The following is a 21758-nucleotide window of genomic DNA, read 5'->3' on the forward strand; positions in this document are numbered from 1 at the left end:
AAAACATGTGTTTTACGCTATATTACTGGCTTGGAGAGAGATTTGTAAAAAGTGGGTTTCTGCAGACTCCCCAACAGAACTGAATTGGATAGGATCTATGAGAGCTATTGCTAAGCTGGATATTGTGGAACTCCCTTTTTGTCTTGTTTTGGGTGAAGGGTTAGGTGGTAGAGAAATAGGTGTGATAAGTCCTGTGATTAAGCTTTTCTCCGATCTCGGTTGGCTTCTAGCCTTAAGGAAGGCTGGTTAAGATTGCAAACTTCCTTACAATGAGCAGAGCAAATATATAAGATGAGTAGCCCAAGGGCGCTATCGTGACACTCGGGGTAGAGAGAAGGCGAATGAGGACAAATATAAATAAATAAATACATTTGAAAAAAAAGAAGAATGCAAAGTATGAGTTAATTCACAATACTTTGCTATCAATGTGGCATTACTGCAGGATGGCCATAAATAGAACAGTGATGTGCCACATACTGTCATAAAGCCCGTTTTTCACAAAAATTGTGTTTCTCTCACAAGACGCTGCGGTGCTCATACAAAATGGCTTGCGACAGGAAAACAAAAATGCGTTATACGGAGCCAAGGAGCAAGATAAAAAACTCACCCTCCTCATAAAACTTGAGCCACCATCTAGAGAGGATGTAGTCCAGACAAAAGGAAGCAGCACAAGATCTGAAAGTGGACAAAATCTTCACCTTGTGCTCAGTGAAGTGAAGGTGCTCAGCCACGAGCCGCCATCTTGCCCAGCGCGTATGCCACGCCTCCCCAATGCTGAAAATTATAATGTCATCATAATAAAGTGTTAGATTTTCTAATTTTTACATTCATATTTATTTTAAAACCTTTTAAAATATTGTCAAATTAAGTTATGAAAATAGAATAAATATGTATACATTTATATTTTGTTGACAAGTTATATTTTGTAGTTTTAATTTCAAAAAAATGTATTGAACAATTATATATATATTTTTTTTTGGGAGAGGTAGGGGGAACATGACGGCCGAAAGCTAACGGCCGTGACGGAGCTCCTCCCACTTTGTGCATGGCGTTCTACTGTGTCAGGGCGCTCGCGGCTTAGCGAGCTCTGAAGCTCTACCGTTGTCGAGTTACCTGGAAACCTGGAAACCCGGAGCTGGTGTATCAAAACTGTGGCGGGTAATCCTTTCGCTCCAGTATCGTTCGACAATCCGATGTAGGGAATGGGGCGGTGATCGTGTCAGAGCGTCAGCTCCTCAGATGAGGGGCTGAGCCTCGTGGAAGCTTTACCTGCCCGAGGTATTCAAACGCTCTTTTCTCTAATCTGAAGAAAGGATTTGCTCGTTGTCGACGGAGCGGGGGGTATGCTTGTATGGCGGGGGTCTCTTCCCTCCTTCTTTTTTTTGATTTTTAAATCTGTGCAGCCCCCGACAGCCTCTATTGGATAGTTGATATCGGCAGCTGATTTTGTGGCCATAAAGCTGGAAGAAAGTTTTGGGCGGTATTCGGAGCCTCTAGTGGTGTTTTTCCAGATACAAGCGCAAGTTCTCTTTTGGACAGCATTTCTCATGTGGTGCCTGCAAGCAAAAAAAAGGGTCCTTGTAGGGTAGGGTGAGAATAGGTTACCATTGATATTGGATATTGGATACTGGATATTGGATAGTGGAAGATACCATAGGCGGATGGTGACGAGAGGGGGCAGTGTGCCCTTAGAGCCTGCCTGGTTCCGGGAATTGGGTGCTGTTAGATCCTGGAGGTGTAATCTGGGGGGGCCATATCAAAAAACAGGCAGGAGGATAACTTACTCATTGGGGACAGCAAGCCCACCCCCTGGCAAAATACATGTTAATGGATGCTTTTTAAGGAGCGGGGGCTGTCACTATGATTCCATAACCTTCATTTTGGGAGTTTCTGCACTGTTTAGTGACACCGCTCTTAGCCCGGAGGGTAAATCGGGAGTAGGAGACATCTGTTGGGGCACCTTAGATACTGCGCCCTACGTCCCTACAGTGTTTATTTACCACTCAGGGATTTATAACAGTGGTGGAGGGGGAGAGCACTGTATGGAGATAAACAATCAGCACAGTACTCGCCTACACCCCGGCCTCTCCCCAGATAAGTTAGATAAGTCAGGGTCTGTGGTTTCTAGGACTCTCCCTCCAGTTGGCGGGTATACCTCCGTAACAGGGCCTCTAACTTAATGCCAGGCATCTCTAGACCATCAATCCCCCCAGTAACCCTTATTAAAGCCATAGCACAGAAAAGGAAGGTGAAGGGGAAGGGAGATCACAGCGGATCAGACACACCGCCAAGGAAAGGAAAGAGCAAGAAAAAGACAAAATGCGGGCCACCAGCTGTAGTGAAAGTAACTCCATCACTAAAATCTTATGATGAGGTTCTCTCTGCTAGTACATCAAGCGGAAAAAAAGAGATGGCAGTGGCGAAGGGTACAACGAGCACAATAAATGAAGATGCAGAAGTTAATAGGGAAGAGGCTCCCATAGAGGAGATAGTTAATGTGAATCCCTCATCTTCATCTACATCTACATCCACGCCTACTCAGTCTTGTCCAACCCCGCAACCGTCTCTACCTTCTGCAGCCAATATGCTTGAAATAGTGCATTCTGCTGTGGAACTCACTAATGGCTTTTCGGCTTTGGATATCCAAGATGTAGAGCATCCGGAGGAAATATTTGGACACAAAGAGGATGTCTCTAACAGTACCTCCCTGGACATTACAACATCTGCACCAACGGTTCAGCAAACTCTGGCAGATATTTTATTGTTTCTAAGAGATGATATTGGGAGACGGTTTACCACATCAGAGGCTAATCAGACGGCTATCCAGGCCTCTTGTGAGGCACTTGCCCAAAAAGTGGAAGTGCCCAAGATCAAAGAAGCCCTTACTACATCTGTAGTTAACATCGATAAATTGGTTCAGCAAAATCGGGAAATGAGAGAAGATCTCGAAAGACTTGAAAATCATTTGAGGAAAAATAATTTAAAATTCCTGAATATTCCTGAGGACCTTAAAGGGAAGGACATTAAGGCATTCATTGTTGCAGTGCTTAAAATGACAGTATTAAAAGACTCTCCTGACTCAGATCAAGAACTACTGAATGACATCCAGAGAGTCCACCGTGATCATTTTAGGCGAAATGCAGGGAAAGAACGTCCAAGAAAAATCTTGGTCAACAAGAATAATATTGGGATTAGAGATTGAAGATCATTTAGTTGGATTGGATATTGTGCCAAAAATCTGGGTCAGATTTAACCAGCCCTTAGATATTAAAGAAGGTAACAAGTTTATTATAAATCATGGTGTGAGGTATTACCCATCGTTCACTCACATCATTTTAAGTTGATATAATTTGCAATTTCAAAGATTCATGACAGAGGATGCTAACATCATCTTTATGATTAACAGCAGGGGAAAAACATCTTGGCCCACCCATTGACGTTTAAGTTTGACAGATTCAACATCATTACAATGGGTTTCCTGCAAAAAAGCAATCTGACAATCAATCTTTGATAAGTGAGAACGTACCTTTTGACACTTAACGGGGTAAACCAGACCACAAATGTTCCACGTTACAGGGGGACAATCACAATGATGACGAACTGCAAAAAACAACAATGAAGACAAAAGACGTTAGTCATGATAGTGAGACAACATGATAAAACTAATAAGAGCATACGGTAACAAATAAAATACATAATCAACATATATAATGAGGAAGAAGAAGAACATAATTAATAAGGGGGAAATGAACAAGAGGATACAGTATAAGTGGAAAAGGAAAGAGAGTAAAAGAAGAAAAGAAGAAAACGGATTAAGGACAAAAAGCCAGATCTGTAATGTACAGAAGAAGAGACACAAATCGGGCATTTCAGCACAGAAGGACAAGAGCTACAAAGGAGAAAGAATAGAAACAGAAGACGATGAGAGACATAAAGAGAATAAGTTGATGTAGGAAATAGGGAGAGTAAGATAGTATACGTTCAGATAGTTAAACCACATAAAACATCATAAAAATATAAAGTACAACAAAGACCTTGACAGAGAAAGATAATGAGTTATGAAGAATTAACAATATAATAATTTAAGAAACATTGAACATTTTAAGAACACACAGCATTTGTGTCCTTTGGTACACTGGCAATAGAGTGCAAAAACTGTTTTAGTTTGAGAGAATCTTCAAAAGAATAAGATACGCCTTCATAAGTAATTTTACAAAGACAAGGATGTAAGCTGCCATAACGAATCTTTATAGACCTCAGTTGCAGACGGAGAACTAGGAATTCCCTGCGTCTAGCAGTGGTAGCATTAGAAAGGTCTTGTGAGATGAAGATATAATGGCCAAACCAGACAGCGTTTTTCCTGGCAACTTTTAATACATGCATCATGTGGTAGCATTAGAAAGGTCTTGTGAGATGAAGATATTATGGCCAGACCGGATGACGTTTTTCCCTGGCAACTTTTAATACATGCATCAAGTCGGTGAAATCATAAAAGAGCATAATAAAGCCACACAGTTTGTTAGAATGAGGTTGAAGACAACCAAGACTATGTGCTTTTTGGATGTAGAGAGGAGTGGAAGATTGAAGGTTGAGAAGGTCAGACAAAGATTTCTTCAAGAAAGAAAGACGATCCGGACCCTCAACATTTCCAGGTAGTCCATACAGTCTAAGGTTGTTCCATCTGTTGTGATTTTCTAAATCCTATGTATGGAGCTTGAGCTTATGATTTTCTTGTTCCAGTAAGGGTAACAGTAGATATATCTTAAAGATTCATATACGCTATTCCATTTAAGACATTTTACCTTCCATGTTGATCCAACAATCCTCATTCAATTGCAGTTTTTTATTGGTGGCATTCATGAATGGTTTTAACGCACACAGTTCATCTAAAATGAAATCCAGGACAGGATCAGAAGATGACTGGACCAGAGATACAGGGTTATTTTTCGCTCTTTTTGGTTTGGCTCCAGATGAAGATGGTTTCTTAAGAGAAAGTGAATCCTTAGCCATCTTGACCAAATGTACTTGTCGACAAGGATGATTTGTAAAAGAAGAGCTTTGTCCCATGAAAGGGAAGTTCAGTGTTATATGGCACGAGGATATGACGATGAGTCAGACACAATATTGATGGAAGACGCAGCTGGAACCCAGAAGATGGAAACTTATAGTATAAAGCAAGCTCACAGTAAATGAGTGATCATTTATGAGTGATCATTTACATTTACTCAGGTTCAAATCATATTTTGAAAGGAACAATCATATGCAGTCTCAGTAGCAAACAGAGTAGTTGAAGAGAAGGCAATATACAAAAAGGTTAACAATACCATCCTTGAGGGAATGCTGCACCATTAGACATAAGCGGAGCAAAGGAATTACAGTGGTGATAACATCCTATGTTCCTTCACACTTTAAGCCTTATGACCACTTGCAAAAGGACCATCAAATATATACAAGGCGGCTTGTTGAGTCACAAATGATCATTGAGGATGAACAGGATACAGAGGAGACAAACTAGGCGCAAAAAATATTGACAGCTATTGGGTCTAAAATAGGTGAGTAGCCAGTAGACATCCTTAGACTAGAGCAGTATGTGAAGCAGGATTGAGACTTGGCCAAGAAGAATGCAAAGTTACCCTCCTGATTTTAAACCAGGCCGCCGCTAGATCTTTCAGCACTCTTAATCTAATCTTTTTAAAGTACTTTAGATCAGCAAATTTATACAGAAAGCCATGCTGCTTGACATTCTCCATTCTGAGCAGCGCAGACAACAGTTTCCCTATCACTGAACTCCCCGGAGTACCCAACAAAAATCTACAATTCTTCAACAAAAAAGACCATGAATAAATCTGAAAGTCTGGGGCCGCCAGCCCTCCCTTCAAAAGTTTTCTCCTAATCTTCTTCCATGACAAGCGGGACCCTCTGGAGGCCCAAATAAATGAACCTATCTTGCTCTGAAGTCTTGCCTTTCTCAAATAAAAGTGGCAGTGAATCAAAAAAAAAAGTTATCTGAGGTAGGACCATCATCTTCAACAAATTGACAGTGGCCATACAGCGTTAGTGGGAGATGAGCCTACCCTCGCAGAGCAACAGAGATCTCCTTCCTGACTGTAACAAAGTTAACTTTGGTAAGCTCTCGTAAGTCTTGTGTTATCCTCACTCCTAGATAATGCATCTCCAATTTGCAGGCTATACCCTCTGCATTTAAATTCCAAGACATAACCTCTGTCTTGTCCACATCTATAAGGTATCCAGAGACAGCCCCAAACTCCTTCGTTAGTTCAACTAAACAGCCCATCGACTGCTGCAGCTTAGAAGTTAAGATAACTTTATCATCGGCATATAGCCCGATCTTCCTTGACCATCCCTCAAATTCAAACGGGGGATCCTCTCTGATTCTCTAATCCTACAGGCTATGGGTTCAATGTAAAGGGCAAATAAAAAGGGAGAAAGGAGACACCCTTGTCTGGTACCTCTCATTATTTGTATTGGCTGAGTTAATGTCCCGTTCACTAATTCCCTGGATGTGGGGGAGTGATATATTAGAGCCAAAACCGAACTGAAATCTACATCCAACTTTAGATGCTTTATCAAGGCCTGTAAGTAAGCCCAGTTCACCCGATCAAACGCCTTGGCGGCATCCAGTGCGATGACCGCCAAGGGAAGGTTATGAGCAGAAGCCACATCTATACTTTCAATAAGGGAGAAAGTTAGTTCCTTCAGGTACCTGCCCTTGATAAAACCTTTCTGGTCTTCATGTACTGGCTGGAGGAAAACTTTACTGAGCCTGTCCGCCATGGTCTTTGAAAAAAGCTTGTAATCACAGTGCAATAGTGAAATTGGCCTATATGAATCCATGTACTTTGCCAGCTTTCCAGGTTTAGGCAGTAGTATAATATTCGCCTCATTCCATGAGGGCGGGAGAAAGGGCTTCCCCAGAAAAACCTCATAAAATAACTGCGTTAAAAAAGGTGCTAGGATACCTATCAGCACCTTATAAACCTCCGCTGGAAGCCCGCCAGACCCTGGTGCCGTCCCTTTCTTCACCTGTTTAATCACGCCTTCCACTTCTACCTTACAATATCTCCTGATTCAGAGTTTCCTGGAGATCCTCCAACAGTGGTTTCATCGCCTCTAACCAATGCCCTACTACCTGTGCATCAGGATTAAGATCTTCATTGTAAACTTCCTCAAAATATCTATAAAATGCTTTCGCTATGCCTTTGTATCCATAACCACTCGCCCAGACTCCCCCTCTATCACTTCCTTGATCAGATTCTATACCCGATCCTTTCTCGCCTTCCAGGCTAGCAATTTACTACTCCCCTCTCCATACTCAAAATGCGCCAATTGACTGGCGTCCCATTTCTCCTTAACCCTTTGATTTAGAACAGTCACCAGCTCTGCTTTTAACTCAACCAACACCTGCACAATCCTTTCCTCCACCTCAAAGCCACCAAGACTTATTACCTCGGCCTCACGCTGATGGACTTTCTTTTCCTATTCAGCTGCTCTGTTAAAATATATTCTCCTTTTATTAGCTCCCAAAGCACCTAGCCTAGCTAGAAGAAAAGCCCTGCATGTCTCCCAAACGATCTCAATTTTTGCTGACCCCACATACTTATCTAGAAAACTTCAGTCTCCTGACACAAACTAACCAGGACTTCCTGATCATAAAGGACTGTACGATCCAACCTCCAGGTTGAACCAAATGTACCGCGCTCGACCTTTAAAGACAAAATGACAGCTGAGTGATCCAAGAGGTGAACCCTTACATGGGAAGCCTGTGTCACGCAATCCATCAATCTAAAGTCTATCAAAAATAATCAATTTGTGATCTGTGGCTATACTTCTTATTATAAAAAGTGTAACCTAGTAGCTGACCAGACCTCTGTCTCCAAACATCACATGATCCTGACTGGACCATCAATCCCTTCACTCTATTTGACATTTTCATGTGCGCCAGAGCCCTACTATTAGATGATTGATCTAGCTAATGGTCCAGGACTGTGTTAAAATCACCTGCCAAAATAATTCTACCCGAAAAACATAATGATTCACTGGCCAGCTCATCTAAAGGCCCTACATCATCTTGATTTGGACCATAATACCTAATATTAGTATACAACTGACCTATTATCTTAAGACTCACAATCAGCCATCTACCCCTGGTGTCTGCCACTTCACCCTCTACTAAGTAATCTACCCCTTGTCTAATCATCATCATCTTCATCATCATCATCATCGTTTTATTGTGTGATTAATTAAAATCCTTTCAATATTTACAAGAAATAAAAATAGTGCAACAGCAAGTACAAAAGGCTAATATAAATGAAGTAAAGTCAGAATAATCTGTCTTAGAAAATGTCCTCTCTGTGGTCATATATCTTGGAATAAAACATACTAAGTCTGTCCATATCAGTTCTTTCACTAGATGGCCTTTATCACCTAGTGATCAGTCCCTGATCTCCTTTTTTGGGGCGGCAAATGCCTTATATCTTTTCCTTGTCTTGTAACAGCTTTGTTACCTTCGCCATGAATTTGATTCCCCGACATGAAAGGATAGGTGAAACACCACTTAGCCAGCATATCACCACCTGCCTGCAGGTACGGATCTTCATTATGTTGAAAATTGCCCGGAGATATCTTCTTCTTAAGACTTGCAGCGCTGGGCATACACATAGTAAGTGTGTCACTGTTTCATTCTTGTATCCGCATAATCTGCAGTTAGTGGTTTCAAGTTGTTGTTTCCAAGAAGGCCTTAGATCTTTTGAATAGTGCGTGCCCAGACGATACACTATCAGAGATTTTTTTGAGGTGTTGGCAGTAGTGTAAGGCTAGGTAGTCTTGCGGCTTTTGGGTGGTGCATGAATTGACTACTATCCAAGCGTGTCACCGTTTAGTTAAGGTTCTTTTGTCTTTAAGCAAGGAAATCCTTTTTGCTGATCCGTTTGCTATTTTACAGAACTGCTTGTGGTCGATATTTTTTTCCACACTTTGTGTAGGCCCAATGTTGTCAAACACTGGCTGAGAAATTTACCCCATTGGGTAGTGTTGGGCTTGGCTACCTGAAAGTTTATTTCCTCCCAGCATAGATTGTCCAGTGACTCACTAGGGGCGGATCAAATCTTATGGCAGAATTTAGCAAATGTGGACTTCGACCTGATTTCTTGGTTTTGCAAGCCGAATTCTAAACAAAATTGGGCTGGCGCAGCTGTGCATGGCAACCCAAACACAACTTTATATATTTTGTTTTGTAAGTTGTTTAGTATCGTTGATTCGCCTCCGAGCCATTGATTCGCCTCCGAGCCATCCATACCCCTTGTCTAATCAAAACTGCGATTCCTTTGGTGACTGCCAGTTGCGGAGTTTAAAAATCATGAGCCAGCCAATGCTGCGACGAAAAAAGTTGTTTACTCTCCGCCCCAGTTTAGTGAGTCTCTTGCAAAATCATAATGTGAGCTAGGGAATCCCTCAAAAATTTCAAAATTAGATCCCTCCTTCACTTTACATGTAAACCATTTACATTCCATGACTGGAGTGCTAACTCTGTCAAACTACCCCCTTTCATAATACACCCAGTGACCAATCTCAAACCGCCTAGCGGAGAGAAAGCTTCTAAGGACATTTTCACATCTTCACCCGCATACCCACCCCCCCACCACCCTCACCTCCTACCCTACTGCTCCCCTGCAACCCACCCCCCACCCTGGAAAACCCACACAAATTTCCCATGGCCCTTCCTTGGCCCTTCGGGTACCTGCGACGGATGGTGGACGGTCCCTTTTAACTATAATCACAACTACGAAAAATATACTTCTGCGCGGCATACATTCTACTAATTTAACACATTTACCCAGTGCTTAATTTGTAAAATATTAAGGGCAGGTGCTCAGATTTTTTAAGGAGACCACACCCACACACCCCTGGCTCCACCCACTCACCCCACCCACTTCCTCTATTGGCTCCACCCACCCACACCCAGAACTAGTATTGCTGAACATGCCATAACAAGGGTTAGACCAAAATCTAGAAGTTGAAAGATCAGGAAATGAGCCATGTGCATCGCCATAAGGATGCACTACAGGACAGTCTTATACCCTGTACTGTGCCCCTGTGGCTGAGGGTCAGTCACTAGCCACGTGTCATTGAAGCACAGATGTGCCAAGCTGTGGCACAGCAAGATCCTGAGGAAGTGCCTGTCACCCACAGGGGTGTAAGTCTGAAAACACCACACATCCACCCAGAGAGATGGAAGACTAAGCACCAAACATCCATGACATCTCACCTCCATATCCCTAGCTCACAGGAAGCCCATCAAGGCCCCATTAGCTCCTGTATACACAGGCTGTCGGGATCTGACTTGCAGAACCCTTGCAGGTGCTCAGCAGTGGGTAGAGAGCCTTGCGAAGGACAGAGCTCCTGTCTGGAGTCCAGTGCAACCAGACCTGACCCTCTAAAACAGAGCATCAATGCAATGCACTTGCAGGAACGCAGGCTCGCGGTCCTAATATTACATCATAATGTAATGTCTCGCAACCGCTGCACTCTTAATACAGCAGCAGCCTTGGCCCTACCATAGAGAACAAGATGTGATTCATTTTGATATTATATATAATATTTATACAATCTATGATTTTTAGGTGAGCCGCACCAATACTTCATAGAAAAAAGTGGCAGTTGAGCTCTTTTTGAAATTTCGGTCCATATCTATTTTCCTGCTTATTAAGGTCCTCTAAGTTGTTTATAGCCACGCAATGTCCGGTTTTGTTGAGCATTACTCCATATGGACATAAACAAAACATTCCCGTCTCCTCTAACATTCCAAGCTTCAAATCGAGTAAACTGTGAGAAAAAGTGGGGATGAATGTTCAAGGCAACAGCAAACCAACCCTCTCCCCTTCAGCCTCCTACAAATTACTTCAAACAGAAACAGTTCTAATTCATCCCTTTGCCGAACGATAAAGTGGCCAGGCAGCCAGAAAACTGTGGGTGCGCTAGTGTAAATTACGTGAAAGGGGCACAAAATGTGTGTGAAAAATGTGTGTGCGAGAGTGATAGTTGTATTTTTCTATTGGGCCAAAACACAAATAATATAGCGTGCATTGTTTGCAGTTTCAAGCTCAAAAGAACAATTTTTCAATCTGAAACTACCTCTTGGTTTTGGAAAAAGTTAATCTCATTTTAACTCCATCAGGAACCATGGAGCCTGGAGGTTCTCTAAGCAGCTAGCCTGAAGAGTGTAGTATTCATTTGATGTTGCCTTTTGTTGGTAGGGAAGCAGTGCAGATGGAAACTGCCACATGAAACATGGCACAGTCCGGGCCTTTGAGACAAATGCGCAAATTTAAAATATCTGTCAGTGTTCATACACAAGGCCTGTCTGATAATCATTCAACTGTGTGATTTACATCTAAGGTTACTACAAGAATGGAGATGCTACAGCCAGGGGTCCTACAGTGGACCAATTTACGCTAGAAACACAAACATAGATAACCTGCAGGAACTTCTGTCCATTCGTGTGTCACTGGGTTCTGCCTAAAATGTGTAGTGCAGCTGCAGACAAGTGCTGTAACCTGCTGTAACCTGCCCTTTTTCATTTGCAGATTCTGCAAAAAGAAAAACATACTAGTTTACATATGCGGAACAGCACTGGCACTGACAATTTACTCTGGTAACCAATAAATTGGGAGGTCAGGTGTGGCAGAGGAAAGGGGCCGTTGAGTCACGAGGTGCTGCGCTTTAAAAAGCAGAGTTGACAGTTAACTTATACATTTATTTGCTGCAAAGAAATTGGTGAAGAGGAAACACAATAATAGTAAATCTGTTCCAGATTAATTAATAGCGACTTGTTGTAGTACTATCTACTAATCTCTTACCTGTGACCTGCAATCTCCTTAGCACTGGCTCCATGAGATCGCTGGCAAATAATGTGCTTTGGTGGGTACCCGTCCCAGACCAAGAGCATCAGCATGCAATGCAAAGGATGAGTAAAAAAGAATAATTTATGACCTGCTTCTGCTGGGTTTTCATTTCAGTGCATACAATTTGTTAACAGAAAGCAGGTAGGCGCTTTTTATTACTTCAACAATGTCGTATTAAGGTTATTGCCGAGACCGGAACTTTCCAGGACCCAGTCTCCGTGCCTGCAGCGCATCCATCAGCCCGCCCTCATCTGTAATAATTAACCAATGCAAAAGAAAATGCTCCTTTAAAGGCAGGCGTGCACTACTGACATCACTAACATGATGCAGTCATCAGCCTGGACCTGGGTGGGCCATCCTGCAGGAAGGAGGACGACACAGGACAAAAGACAGGTAGGTACATTTCTTTTTTAATAAATATTGGGCTCATCTCACTAGGGAGAAGAATTCAATAGCCCAGGCCCTGTTAAAAAAGTGCCGGTGCTTAGCACCTGAAAGCTCCTGCACAAATTAAGTACTGCATTTACCTGCCTAAACTATATACACTCGCTTTGACACTGCTCCAAAAAACCATCTACATCCTCTACAAACTGGAAAGTATGCATTTTATTCTTCCACTTAACTTTTAAAAAACTCAGGAATTTCAATTGCACGGTAGCTCCCAAGCTCCTTAAAGGCTCGATCCGTTTGCCTAACTCCCAGTGCCTGCTTGCAGTTACAATTGACAGGTCTGACCTGACCTCCACTTTCCCTCCATCTACCATTATAGCTTTCTTTTTCAGAGCAGCAGCCAAGATTTTCTCGCAATGTATCCTCTGAATATCCGTTGCGATCTGATCCTCTGTTTCTTCTAGCTCCAACTCTGTTTTTAACAGCTGTACCACATACCTTTTTATATCAGATCCTTCTTTGCCCTCCGGCAGCTTCAACATTTTTAAATTGTTTCTTCGTTGCATATTTTTTAATCTTTCTAGCTGATCCTCATGCTACCTGTCCCTAAACCTGACATTTTCTAATTCTTTGCTATTCTCCAACACTTTCTCCTGGATCTCTTTAACCTCCAGCTCCAATGCCACCGTACGCAAGCTCAACCCATCGAATTTGGCTTCCAGTAAAATACAGGCCCCTCTAATCCCTTCCTGGTTTACTTTGGACTCCTCAAAGCCCGTATGCATGTCTATATCCAGCTTCTTTAGAAGAGTAATAACCGAAACATCCAGATCTTCCTGCACTGGGGGACCCTTAGTCTCATCCTCTTCACTGCCTGATGCACACATACTTCTCTATGGTCCGGGGAGTTGGGAGGTTTCATCACCCGAAATCAAATGCTCTGTGCTCCCTTCTATACTTCCCCCCAAATCCGCTGTATTCAAAATGGTTTGGTTCTCCCCCTCCATATCTGTGTCCAGAACCTGGTACCTATTAGGACTCAAATGTTTTGACCAATCTAACAAGTTAATTTCCACCGGGGCACCCAGCTGAACGCAATAACCCCCCACTTCTGCCTGAACTGTCTGAACAGTCTTGTCACCCTTCGATGTTTCTAAAGGAACTGGAATGGCGGGAAATTTTCCTCTCTGCAATATCAAAGTTTTGGGGAGGGGTTTAAAAAAGGAAGAAAGGGTGGGGGTAATTTTTACCTTCTGCTCTAGTATGCCTACCTTGCCAGACTTGTTACAACTATTGCCTGGCTTAATATATATTTTTAATGGTATTCTTAGGCTTAGTTCCTGAGCCCAAAACAATAATCAAGAACTTGGGAGTTAGATTGGAGCCGGAGTTGACCATGAAGCAAAATGTCAATACTACTGTGGGATCCTGCTTCCATGTGATAGGTCTCCTCCGTAGAATTTTTCCTTTCCTCCCTTACTCCCATAGGAAAACATTAGTTCAGGCTTTGGTTATCAGCCGCCTTGATTATTGTAACGGTCTTTTGGCAGGTGCAAATGAGGAGGTTTTGGATCGTCTGCAGGTGGTGCAGAATACAGCAGCTAGGTTGGTGCTTAATGCACCCCCCAGATCCCCCTCCAAACCGTTACTTCACAAACTTCACTGGTTACCAATACGTCAACGAGTGAAGTTTAAGACCTGCTGCATCATTCATAAGGGCCTCAATCAATTGGGACCAGAGTATTTGGCCAGTAAATGTGTTCCTTATGTCCCTACCCGTGCCCTTAGATCCAGTGACCAGTTGTTACATAGTGTTCCTAAGATAACTAAATCTAGGCTGGGTGGCAGGGCTCTGTCCGTGGTAGGTCCCAACCTCTGGAACTCACTCCCGCTCTCATTGAGGCAATGCCATAACCATCTTCATTTCAGAAAATACCTGAAAACTTTTCTGTTTAGTTCATTCTAACTAGCGCCCTTGTTGGTTTAAAGGAGCTTCATAGCACTTTTTTAACTTCATTGCTTCCTTTATCAGTTTCTTTACCGGTTGTCATCAGCGCGGAGATACTCCTACGGGAGTCTATTCACAGCGCTATATAAACACGCAAATAAATAAATAAATACTACCTTTAACCTGTACCTTGGTACTCAAAGCGCCCGCTTCTTTCATTTGTAAATGTATTCCTAAATGTACTCCTCCCGCCCCCCTCCCTGCACTCCTTAAGCTGTACCTGGCACCCTCTTTTTTAGTTGTGATTTTACTGCACTTATTGGCAGCCAAACAATCTGCACCTCCTCTGCCCTCCTTACCACTCCTGCTGCTGTCCGAAAATTGAGCCCCTGCAGAGTGCTGGTTGCAGACTTCCTTAAAAACTTCCGCCTCCCTGGCTTTGCCCCTGCCCCTGCCGGGAGCCCCCACACCACAAAACAAAATCCTTGAGGCAGCTTGCCTGCCTCTCCCATCCTCAGCTGCTGCTCTGATCCAGAGCTCGCTCCCCACCGCTTACTCCGCCTCCACCTCCTCCAGACTCGGCTAGCGCTCCCCGATCCAAGCCGCCATACACTGCCTGCAATCACCGCTGAACCGCAACACAGCTGCTGTACCAATCTGCTCCAAAAATGTCTAAAAGGAGGGAAAATCAGGTAAAACCTGCCCACCTGCACTTTTCCCGCAATTCTAGCCGCGCAAAAGGTTCACATCGCATAATACGCCACCTCTGTCTCAGACACCCGCAACCAGCCAACTAGCTGGCAGTCATGTTTTCCTTTTTCCGTATTACAGCTTTATGGCTCCGATCTGGGATATGCCAGGATCCCCTCCATGGTCTAAGGATGCGTTGGCAAAAGTAATGAGAGTGGATGGACCACAGAGGTGGGAAGATCTATTTCCGGAGGGCACCCTAGCTCCATGTGGGTATTGTGATCAGAGTGGGGTCAGAAATTTTCCAGGTTTAAATACCTGCAGATTCAAAGCTGGGCGGCAGGTAAGGAAAACCTAATCGGTCATTATAACGATTTTGAAGAGAAGTTGGGGTCAGAATTGCAGATCAAAAAAGAAATTGTGCTGTGGTATTGGCCAATACTGGAGATGGAGGACGGTACTTTTATGCTGCCAGAGACCCTGTGGGGAGAGTGCTTGCGAGAGATTGCTTCAGAAGACCAATGGCAACTAACAATGTTGATACTATATAAAGTTGTTAGACCTGCAAATTTAAGGAGAAATCACTTGTTTACGCTCCACAGGGCATATTGGTCTCCCAGAAAACTTGCGAAGTTTAAGTCTGGCGGAATAGTGGTGTGTCCTAAGTGTAAGAGTCCTAACGAGGATGATCTATATATGTTTGTTACCTGCCCAGTGATAAAATAATTTTGGGAGGCTGTAAGTACGTGTCTATCATCAGCTCTGGGCTGGCAGATCAAGGTAAGCCCTGAACTTGTTATGTCGGAAAGATTGGACTTACAAGGTAAGGGCATAGATGACAATGTAAAACATGTGTTTTACGCTATATTACTGGCTTGGAGAGAGATTTGTAAAAAGTGGGTTTCTGCAGACTCCCCACCAGAACTGAATTGGATAGGATCTATGAGAGCTATTGCTAAGCTGGATATTGTGGAGCGGCATAAAAAAAGATGTAGATTTTGGACTTCCTTTTTGTCATGTTTTGGGTGAAGGGTTAGGTGGTAGAGAAATAGGTGTGATAAGTCCTGTGATTAAGCTTTTCTCCGATCTCGGTGGCTTCTAGCCTTAAGGAAGCTTGGTTAAGATTGCAAACTTCCTTACAAAGAGCAGAGCAAATATATAGGATGAGTAGCCCAAGGGCGATATCGTGACACTCGGGGTAGAGAGAAGGCGAATGAGGACAAAAATAAATAAATACATTTGAAAAAAAAGAAGAATGCAAAGTATGAGTTAATTCACAATACTTTGCTATCAATGTGGCATTACTGCAGGATGGCCATAAAAAGAACAGTGATTTGCCACATACTGTCATACAGCCCGTTTTTCACAAAAATTGTGTTTCTCTCACAAGATGCTGCGGTGCTCATACAAAATGGCTCGCGTCAGGAAATCAAAAATGCGGTATACGGACCCAAAGGAGCAAGATAAAAAACTCACCCTCCTCATAAAACTTGAGCCACCATCTAGAGAGGATGTAGTCCAGACAAAAGGAAGCAGCACAAGATCTGAAAGTGGACAAAATCTTCACCTTGTGCTCCATGAAGTGAAGGCCCTCAGCCACGAGCCGCCATCTTGCCCAGCGCGTATGCCACGCCTCCCCAATGCTGAAAATTATAATGTCATCATAATAAAGTGTTAGATTTTCTAATTTTTATATTCATATTTATTTTAAAACCTTTTAAAATATTGTCAAATTAAGTTATGAAAATAGAATAAATATGTATACATTTATATTTTGTTCACAAGTTATATTTTATAGTTTTAATTTCGAAAAATGTATTGAACAACTATATATATATTTTTTTTTTTGGGAGAGGTAGGGGGAACATGACGGCCGGAAGCTAACGGCCGTGACGGAGCTCATCCAACTTTGTGCATGGCGTTCTACTGTGTCAGGGTGCTCGCGGCTTAGCGAGCTCTGAAGCTCTACCGTTGTCGAGTTACCTGGAAACCTGGAAACCCGGAGCTGGTGTATCAAAACTGTGGCGGGTAATCCTTTCACTCCAGTATCGTTCGACAATCCGAAGTAGGGAATGCGACGGTGATCGTGTCAAAGTGTCAGCTCCTCAGACGAGGGGCTGAGCCTCACGGAAGCTTTACCTGCCCGAGGTATTCAAACGCTCTTTTCTCTTATCTGAAGAAAGGATTTGCTCGTTGTCGACGGAGCGGGGGGGGTATGCTTGTATGGCGGGGGTCTCTTCCCTCCTTTTTTTTTTTTTGATTTTTAAATCTTTGCAGCCCCCGACAGCCTCTATTGAATAGTTGATATCGGCAGCTGATTTTGTGGCCATAAAGCTAGAAGAAAGTGTTGGGCGGTACTCGGAGCCTCTAGTGGTGTTTTTCCAGATACAAGCGCAAGTTCTCTTTTGGACAGCATTTCTCATGTGGTGCCTGCAAGCAAAAAAAAGGGTCCTTGTAGGGTAGGGTGAGAATAGGTTACCATTGATATTGGATACTGGATACTGGATATTGGATAGTGGAAGATACCATAGGCGGATGGTGATGAGAGGGGGCAGTGTGCCCTTAGAGCCTGCCTGGTTCCGGGAATTGGGTGCTGTTAGATCCTGGAGGTGTAATCTGGGGAGGCCGTATCAAAAAACAGGCAGGAGGATAACTTACTCATTGGGGACAGCAAGCCCACCCCCTGGCAAAATACATGTTAATGGATGCTTTTTAATGAGCGGGGGCTGTCACTATGATTCCATAACCCTAATTTTGGGAGTTTCTGCACTGTTTAGTGACACCGCTCTTAGCCCGGAGGGTAAATCGGGAGTAGGAGACATCTGTTGGGGCACCTTAGATACTGCGCCCTACGTCCCTACAGTGTTTATTTACCACTCAGGGATTTATAACAGTGGTGGAGGGGGAGAGCACTGTATGAGATAAACAATCAGCACAGTACTCGCCTACACCCCGGCCTCTCCCCAGATAAGTTAGATAAGTCAGGGTCTGTTGGTTCTAGGACTCTCCCTCCAGTTGGCGGGTATACCCTCCGTAACAGGGCCTCTAACTTAATGCCAGGCATCTCTAGACCATCAATCCCCCCAGTAACCCTTATTAAAGCCATAGCACAGAAAAGGAAGGTGAAGGGGAAGGGAGATCACAGCGGATCAGACACACCGCCAAGGAAAGGAAAGAGCAAGAAAAAGACAAAAGGCGGGCCACCAGCTGTAGTGAAAGTAACTCCATCACTAAAATCTTATGATGAGGTTCTCTCTGCTAGTACATCAAGCGGAACAAAAGAGATGGCAGTGGCGAAGGGTACAACGAGCACAATAAATGAAGGTGCAGAAGTTAATAGGGAAGAGGCTCCCATAGAGGAGATAGTTAATGTGAATCCCTCATCTTCATCTACTTCTACATCCACGCCTACTCAGTCTTGTCCAACCCCGCAACCGTCTCTACCTTCTGCAGCAAATATGCTTGAAATAGTGCATTCTGCTGTGGAACTCTCTAATAGCTTTTCGGCTTTGGATATCCAAGATGTAGAGCATCCGGAGGAAATATTTGGACACAAAGAGGATGTCTCTAACAGTACCTCCATGGACATTACAACATCTGCAACAACGGTCCAGCAAACTCTGGCAGATATTTTATTGTTTCTAAGAGATGATATAGGGAGACGGTTTACCACATCAGAGGCTAATCAGACGGCTATCCAGGCCTCTTGTGAGGCACTTGCCCAAAAAGTGGAAGTGCCCAAGATCAAAGAAGCCCTTACTACATCTGTAGTTAACATCGATAAATTGGTTCAGCAAAATCGGGAAATGAGAGAAGATCTCGAAAGACTTGAAAATCATTCGAGGAAAAATAATTTAAAATTCCTGAATATTCCTGAGGACCTTAAAGGGAAGGACATTAAGGCATTCATTGTTGCAGTGCTTAAAATGACAGTATTAAAAGACTCTCCTTACTCAGATCAAGAACTACTGAATGACATCCAGAGAGTCCACCGTGATCATTTTAGGCGAAATGCAGGGAAAGAACGTCCAAGAAAAATCTTGGTCAACTTTCTCACATACGCCATCAAGGAGAGGATTTTGTCGTCGGCCCTCAAAGCAGGCTCTATAAAATCAGTTTCCTTTTCTACACCATTTTCCTTTACAATCCGCTCCGATGTATCACATATTACAGCATCAAGGCAATGGGAATTGGGTAAGAGAATGGCAATATTTAATTCCCTGGGGGCACGCGCTCAACTGAAATTTCCTGCTTCACACCGGGTGATGTGGAATAACCACATGCATATCATCCGACATGTGGAGGAAGCTGACAGCCTGGTTGAAAAAATAAGAACAGATAAGAAAGGGTCAAGTGGAGAAGAGAGGCAGGTAGTTGGGACCGTAGGAAAGTGGTGAAAGACATAACTACAGAAACATGGGATAGAATTTAGTCGAGCAACTAATTGCTATATTTGAAGTGCGCTACACGCCTATTCCAGGTAACAGTCGATATGGAAAATTTGATTATATATAATTTGTTTTTACACATTTTTTCATAAATATGTACGGGAGGGGGGGAGGATCCGTCTAAGAGCGGAATGCTCAGGAAAGAAAGGAGGGTTCCCATGGGAGGTAGAGAGGGTTCAGGGTGGCAAAATGAGGGGGTGGGGGGAGGGTGCAGGGGAAAAAAAGAACAAAAATATGTCCTCACTTTACAGACACTCACAAAGACCCCAAATTAAACAACATTGCGTAGAAGATCATATCGCTAATAAGGTAGGAGGGAGGAGATGTGGATTTTTCTATGACTCATAATAGTATGCATTTTATATCCTGGAATGTTAACAGTCTTCACTTTATAAGGAGATGCAGGCTGATTTTAAAGTATCTTGAGCAATCTACTGCGAAAATAGTCTTACTTCAGGAAACTCACCTGAGCTCTCATGAGAGTAAAGAGGTCTTTGGGAAACTTAAATGGATTGGAGCCTTTTGTTGTTCTGAGAGTCAACATTAAATATGGGCGTAGCAATTTTAATCAAGGCTGGCTTTGGAGGCGTTATAAGGTCATTTGCATCAGACCAGTCAGGAAGATGGGTTCAAGGGCAAGTCGACGTAAGTGGAAATGCCATGACTGTTGTCTCTTATTATGGGCCAAATATAGACGACCCAGCTAGCCTGCAGAAGGTACAGTTCAATCTGGCCAAAGCGCGCTCCCCGATGATTATCGGGGGTGATTTTAATAGACTTCTGCAAGACCGTTCTAATTATCATTGGGCAGTTACCACTCTGAGATCTCGCCGTGCCATGATGATTGTGATACACGATCTTGGCCTAATTGATACCTGGAGAGCCAAGAAAGGCTTGTAGTCAGTCTTTACATACTTTAGTAAAAAAACATGGGCATGCATCAAGACTGGATTATATCTTGATGGATAGAGTATGTCTAGAGGCCTTGCTAGATATTAAAATTTTACCCAGTAATCTGTCTGATCATGCCCCCATCTCCTTTTCAATCAATATGGGAAAGGCTAGGATCTCAACTAGTCGTAGATGGACCCTAAAAAGGGAAGCTTTGAATGACCAGGATATAGTCACAGCGATTGGCATCTCCTCCACTAATAATTTTTTGGATAACACAGGTTCTGCTCCGCTTGAATATTTCTGGCTATAAGGCTTATATTCGAGGTCAGCTTCTCAGCCTATCCATCCTTAATAATAAAAAGAGGCAGTTAGATTTAGGACAATAGAAGAGAAAATGTCATCTTTGGAAGCGCGGAGATTAGATGCCCAAGAGGATGTCTTGGCACAAGTCTTGGCTGAAAAAGAATGTTTACGCCTAGAATACCGAGGTTTATTAGATCAAAAAGTCAAGGCTCAGTGGGCTGCATATTCAATGGAAAACTATGAGTTTGGTGAGAGGGCCGGTGCAGTATTGGCAGGAAGATAAGAGCAGTTAGAAATAACGTCAATAGGGTAATAATTGATGGCCAGGGAACTATATCTTATAATCAGAAAGATATGGAAAAAGGTTTTTTTCCCTCTTTTCGGAATTATATCAAGAAGAGGCCTCTCCAGATTCTACTACGACTCTACAGTGGTTGGAAAGTAAGGCTCTCCCAGTTTTAGCAGAGGATGGCTGCAATATGCTTAATAGCCGCTTCACAGAGGAAGAAATAAAACTATGTATAAAAAAAATCAAAAACAATAAAGCAGCAGGGCCTGACGATCTTCCTGGCGAAATCTAAAAAACGCTCCAGGATCTTTTGGTACCAAAACCCTGTGAGCTATTTAATTATTTTAAATATAGCCCTCAGGGTAGAATTCTGCCGTCTGGGAAAGAATCTACCATTGTGTTAATTTTAAAACCAGGGAAGGACCCCCTTAGGGCAGACTCCTACAGACCAATCTCCCTGCTGAACGCAGATTACATGATCTTCACTAGTATTTTGGCAGGGAGATTGGCCAAACTGGTCCTGTTTTTGATCAACCCGGAACAGATGGGTTTCATCCCGGGGAGATACATCCACGAATTAACCTTACAGCTGATCGTAATATTGATCTTGCCATGGCACGGTCGGAGCCTATAGTGGTGGCAGCCTTTGACGCAGCGAAGGCTTTCGACCGTGTCAACTGGGGTTTTCTCTGGTATGTTCTTACTATTATGGGGTTCAGAGAGACCTTTATCCAAACTATAAGAGGATGCTATGAGGGTGCCTCTGCAGCAATTTTATTGAATGGCTCTTTGTCATCACGCTTTAATGTCAGGAGGGGAACAAGCAGGGGTGTCCCATCTCACCCCTCTTGTTCGATCTCTATATTGAGCCTTTG

This window comes from Lissotriton vulgaris, chromosome 9 (assembly GCF_964263255.1).
Source record: "Lissotriton vulgaris chromosome 9, aLisVul1.2, whole genome shotgun sequence".
Lineage (NCBI taxonomy): Eukaryota > Metazoa > Chordata > Amphibia > Caudata > Salamandridae > Lissotriton > Lissotriton vulgaris.